The sequence below is a fragment of the Lithobates pipiens genome, unplaced genomic scaffold (genome assembly GCF_037356315.1).
Source record: "Lithobates pipiens isolate NorthernLeopardFrog02 unplaced genomic scaffold, aLitPip1_a1.2 Scaffold_3, whole genome shotgun sequence".
NCBI lineage: Eukaryota > Metazoa > Chordata > Amphibia > Anura > Ranidae > Lithobates > Lithobates pipiens.
This window is the reverse complement of record NW_027507790.1, coordinates 17371959-17377958: the sequence shown is the minus strand read 5'-3', so window position 1 is coordinate 17377958 and position 6000 is coordinate 17371959. Positions and strand designations below refer to the sequence as shown.

Sequence of the window (6000 nt, the reverse complement as noted above, 5' to 3'; positions counted from 1 at the left end):
GACTGACACACCACACCAACAATTGCCGCACTACGCACTCCCGCGGACACACGATTGTGGCTTATCCTGCTGGATATCATATGACGTCCAGTAGGATAACGTAACCACTTTGCGCACATCATTCTTTTACATGGCGGGCAGGAAGTGGTTAAAGCTCATGTGCATGTAAAGGCAGGCGTCCCAATACTTTTGGTAATATAGTGTATTCACAGTACCTATAGGTAAGCCTTGTTGTTTACCTATAGGTAAAATTCATGCATGGGAGTTTACTCCTTCTTTAATGGGCAGTCTGAATGTACCAAGTTAATCCATCAATCAACTTGGGTACAACCAGCTTGCTGGATTTACCTGCAATTATCGCAAACGGCTGCTGTAGCTGCTAGCGATAATCACGGCACGGCCAAAAATGCTGCTTGCAGGACTTTTTTTTGAACGTCCCACAAGCGCACCGCCCCCTGTGAAAGCACAGATTGCAGAGAAGGGAGGCGATTTTTCAGGCGCTATTTCAAGCGCTAAGACCCCTTTCACACTGAGGTGCTTTACAGGTATTTTTGTGCTAAACATAGTGCCTGTAAACTGCCTCTTCTGCAGCCCCAGTGTAAAAGCCTGAGCATCTTTGGGGCGGTTAGAATGAATGGGCACCGCTTTCAAAGTGCCTTAAAAGCACTTTTAACCCCTTCTGGGGAGTTAAAAGAGCCCAGGTAGCGGTGCCAAAGCGCCGCTATAACAGCAGTAAAGTGCCGCTAAAGGGGCGCACCACCCCAGTGTGAAGGGGGTCCAAAACGCCTGAAAACTGCCCCAGTGTGAAGGGGGTCCAAAACGCCTGAAAACTACCCCAGTGTGAAGGGGGTCCAAAACGCCTGAAAACTGCCCCAGTGTGAAGGGGGTCCAAAACGCCTGAAAACTAGACCAGTGTGAAGGGGGTCCAAAACGCCTGAAAATGGCCCCAGTGTGAAGGGGGTCCAAAACGCCTGAAAACTGCCCCAGTGTGAAGGGGGTCCAAAACGCCTGAAAACTGCCCCAGTGTGAAGGGGGTCCAAAACGCCTGAAAACTGCCCCAGTGTGAAGGGGGTCCAAAACGCCTGAAAACTGCCCCAGTGTGAAGGAGGTCTTAAGGGTCCCATTCTTCCTCTATGTAATAGACAGGTTCACCATGAATGAACTGGTTTTAGTAGGGGTCCCTGAGACCTGGAACATCTTGGATTCCTGTGAGGTAAAATGTTTAGAAGAAGGTTGGTTTACAGAAAGGCACCACCGACTGTGAAGAACTACAAGTCCCAGCAGAGTGTGCTGAGATTTCTGGAAGTCTCCAGTTATTGCTCTGTGGTTTGTTACTCGGTATGTGACGGATGGAGAAGTTGAGGAGACAAGAAGCTGTGTGTAGAGAGGGGAGAGGGATGTGAGAGCAGACATGGGCGTTATTTGCAGGTTTGGGAGGGAAGCCAGGAACTGGGAGGAGGAGGAGGGATGTGTACAGGGTGGAGGAGGTGATCGCTCCATACACAAGGACAGGTGGGGGGAGAGCTTGTGTGTGTGTGGGGGTCTCTGAACATGCTCTGCTCTTTCCTGGACTCTCCCAGCTGACGCAGGCACTGTGTACAAAGGAGCACTCATTACATTCTGGACGGTCTACTGAGCCCGGGACTGACTGGAAGCTTCCAACATACACACTGAGGAGAGCAACTTCACTGCCAGGTAGGTACCGGGGGCTCACTCTGGGGTCTGTCTCCTCCACTCCCAGGTAGGTACTGGGGGCTCACTCTGGGGTCTGTCTCCTTCACTCCCAGGTAGGTACTGGGGGCTCACTCTGGGGTCTGTCTCCTTCACTCCCAGGTAGGTACTGGGGGCTCACTCTGGGGTCTGTCTCCTTCACTGCCATGTAGGTACTGGGGGCTCACTCTGGGGTCTGTCTCCTTCACTGCCATGTAGGTACTGGGGGCTCACTCTGGGGTCTGTCTCCTTCACTGCCATGTAGGTACTGGGGGCTCACTCTGGGGTCTGTCTCCTTCACTCCCAGGTAGGTACTGGGGGCTCACTCTGGGGTCTGTCTCCTTCACTGCCATGTAGGTACTGGGGGCTCACTCTGGGGTCTGTCTCCTCCACTCCCAGGTAGGTACTGGGGGCTCACTCTGGGGTCTGTCTCCTTCACTGCCATGTAGGTACTGGGGGCTCACTCTGGGGTCTGTCTCCTCCACTCCCAGGTAGGTACTGGGGGCTCACTCTGGGGTCTGTCTCCTCCACTCCCAGGTAGGTACTGGGGGCTCACTCTGGGGTCTGTCTCCTTCACTGCCATGTAGGTACTGGGGGCTCACTCTGGGGTCTGTCTCCTTCACTGCTATGTAGGTACTGGGGCTCACTCTGGGGTCTGTCTCCTTCACTCCCAGGTAGGTACTGAGAGCTCTCTTCATAGTTCCATCCATTGTTGGGACAGAGGAGAGCTGGGAGGGAGCCCTGATATCCAATCACAGGGGTGATGGAAACTTAGCTCTGACTGAAGACTGTGTCCATGTGTGCTGAGATTCTATGTCTGAGGTGATTATATGTTCATTGGTGACCTTCCCAGGAGAATGAAGCTTAGGGTTCATTGTCTAACACTGTACACTCTTATTGTAGGTGCTTATTAATTCTAGTATCAGTACTATATGCCTTCCTTCCTGGATTTATTACCTCTAGTATTGGTACTTAGTGCCTTCCGGGATTTATTACCTCCAGTATTGGTACTTTTGTGGCTTCTGGTATTTATTACCTCTAGTATTTGTATTTTGTGGCTTCCAGTATTACCTCCAAGTATTTGCTACTGTTGTGGCTTTCGGTATTACCTCTAGTATTGGTATTATGTGGCTTTTGGGATTTATTTTGTATAGTATTGGTACTTTGGCTTACATGATTTATTACCTCTAGTATTGGTACTATGTGGCTTTCGGGATTTATTATGTCTAGTTGGTGGTTTACGGGATTTATTTTTTCTAGTATTGGTACTTTATGGCTTACTAATTCTTAAATGTGATGACTGCATTTGTTGTGTGTGGTGTGTATTTTTTCCGACAGAAAAAAGTTCAAATCGGAAATTCCGATCGTCTGTACAAATTCCGACGCGCAAAATTCCTACGCATGCTAGGAAGGAAACAATTCGACTAATGCTTGGAAACAATTTGACGCATGCTCAGAAGTAGGGATGAGCTCAGGCGTGTTCGCATTGAACATGTGCAGAGCCCGCCAGGAAGTGAGCGCAGCGCTGCACTAATCACGGGCAGTGAGACATTGCCCCGATGCGTGGCTGCAGAGATCGGGCAATGTCTCACTGCCCGTGATTAGCGCAGCGCTGCGCTCACTTCCTGGCGGGCTCTGCACGTGTTCCATGCGAACACGCCTGAGCTCATCCCTACTCAGAAGCATTGAACTTAATTTTTCACGGCTTGTCGTAGTGTTGTACATCACCGCGTTCTTGGCGGTCGAAAGTTCAGAGAACTTTTGTGTGACAGTGTGTATGAAAGCCAAGCTTGAGCGGAATTCCGTCGGAAAAACCATCCAAGATTTTTCCAACCGAAATTCCGCTCGTGTGTACGGGGCATCAGGATAAGTTCACGCTGGCATGAAAAGCAGGCGTTTTTTCACACCCCTCAAACGCCTATGCAAATGATGCAATGGACAGCACACAGCGTTGTTCACATTATCAAAACATGAAGCGTTAGCGTCCTGTCGCTTCAAAATTGAAGCCTCATGTTGAGTCAGGATTCACTTGACGCCTGACAGCTGAATGTAAAAATAAGTATTACTGGCAATAAATAAAATTGGCCCCAATCGATACCAAGCCATCTGGGTCAGGTTTGGATTTTGAGGGTAACTCCACGCCAAAAAAAACAAAAACGGCGTGGTCTCCACCCCCCACCCAAAATCCATACCAGACCCTTATCCGAGAATACAGCCCAGCAGGTAAGGGACGAGCGAGTGTGCCCCACCCCCTGGACCATAGCTGGCTACATGCCATCAACGTGGGGATAAGGGCCTCTTCGCCGCAACCTTGGGTTGTGGGAGTCTGCAGACAGGGGGCTTATCGGAATCTAAAAGCCAACTTTTTAATGGGGGTCCCCCAGAACCCCCCCATGTGAATGAGATACATTTCACCCCTACTCGGTCACCAAAAAATGTGTTTTAAAAAAAAAATATTGTTTTTTGGAGAGGGGATTCATGTGTAGGTGTGAGTGACGTCCCTTGTTGCCTATGTACTCTAGAGGGAAAGCGGCGTGCTTTTAAGGTAGGTGGGTGGCTGTCTCTTCCTGGTCCCTGCAGCTGGCCACCTGATGATGCACTATAATGTGTGCACATTATTGGGGGGTGATTGACAGAAGTGGGAAGAGACAGACCACTCCCAGATGATGTAAGAGAGGAAGGCTGCAGCAACAGCGAAAGAGTGGGCGCTGCAGAGCAATGCTGGATTTGCTGGGAATGTGAATGTTTATGAAGAACGACTCAAAGATTATTGAACACGCAAAAATAAACTGCCAAGTACATTAGTATTCTGTTATGCTACCACCTGTTGGGTATTTTATACCTGGCCATCATCATTATTTCTCAGTCCAGCCGACATTTACATCAGTTGGTCGGGTGCTGCCGCCGCCATTGCTGGTAAGGGAACGTGGCAGTGTAGCATTTCAGCTTCATGGTCGGGTCCCTACTGCGCATTTGCGCTGCACTCTCTCTTGAACTGGCCCGGTAGAAGGGGAGGGAGGAGGAGGGTGGCCGAGCTACTCACATACTTTGTGAGGCCCGGTCTCCCAGAAGTGGGGAAGGGGACCTGTCAAAAACAGGTCCCCGTTCCCCCTCCCCCTGAAAGGTTCCAAATGTGGCCCAGGATGGGGGGGGGGGGGGGTTAAATGAATAAGTGGAAGTTCCACTTTTGGGTGGAACTCCGCTTTAAGGTACTCAGCATTTTTACTGCCTAAACCTCAGTATGACTGTTGATTGTGTTGGTTACAATGTTTCTACTCTGCATATTGATTTGAATGTCAGCAAACTGGGCTATGTACACGATGTGTAGATCTTGCTTTGCATAAAATTTATTTAGCACAAATATATGTTGTGCAAGGACAAAAGACATGGAAAATGATGCAATGTTTGGAACATAACAAACTGTAAGGCTCGGTTCACACAGGGGGCGATGCGAGGCGACACGACTTGCCGCGCCGCGACCTGCCGCGACCTCAGCGGCGACTTGCAAATGACTTCTGTATAGAAGTCAATGCAAATCGCCCGAGGTCGCCCAAAAGTAGTACAGGAACCTTTTTTCTAAGTCGGAGCGACTCGAGTCGCTCCTCTTAGAACGGTCCCGTAGTACAGAATGGGGGTGACTTGTCAGGTCGCGGCACGGCAAGTCGTGTCGCCTCGTGTCGCCCCCTGTGTGAACGGAGCCTAAGTGTAAAAGAGAATGACAGGTGGACAGCAGGAATTTGATATAAAACATTTACTTTCATAATAAATTCCATTCAATATCTCATTTATGGACTTAATTTAACTTGTTAAAATCTCATCTATTTTTAGTGCTGTTCAGGGCCCCAGTGGAGATGTTTCACTTTTCTGCCTGTCCCAGTGCCCAATGGTCAGTGAGATAGTAAGCGAGGAAATCATCCCAATAAAATTCTGACATTCACTGCTCGCCCGTCACTTACCCCATTCAGGTCACGGCTTTGGTGGCTCCCCACCCCTCCCCGAGTCACGTTTTTTTTTTTTTCTTTAATGCTATTGAAAATGTGACATTTTATTGTTTTCTGTGTGCAGAAAAATGCAGGTCTCCATACATAGTATGATGGAGCCCTCAAAGTTCAAAGAGAAATTTAGGATTGCAACAAAAAATAGAATCTACATATTCACCTAGGCGGGTTCTGGTCCCTGCTGACTTTACACCAAAACCTGAGCAATCAAAGACTGCTGATCACTCAGTTCACAGTCTTTAGCGAGCAGAGCTCTCTGCTCTACCCCTCCAGCACTCACTGAAGCACCAGG

The 6000-nt window shown here is 49.2% G+C and overlaps 1 protein-coding gene across 2 annotated transcripts in view; it reads left to right on the top strand.

Annotated features, from left to right (window-relative positions):
* The first annotated feature begins 1474 nt into the window (after positions 1-1474).
* The window catches only part of TRPV4 (transient receptor potential cation channel subfamily V member 4), a 166848-nt gene continuing 162322 nt past the window's right edge, over positions 1475-6000 (top strand). For both annotated transcript variants that reach the window (XM_077461329.1, XM_077461328.1), the window contains exon 1: positions 1475-1695. The gene's annotated coding sequence lies outside the window, so the exon portion shown is untranslated. The remainder of the gene's footprint in view (positions 1696-6000) is intronic.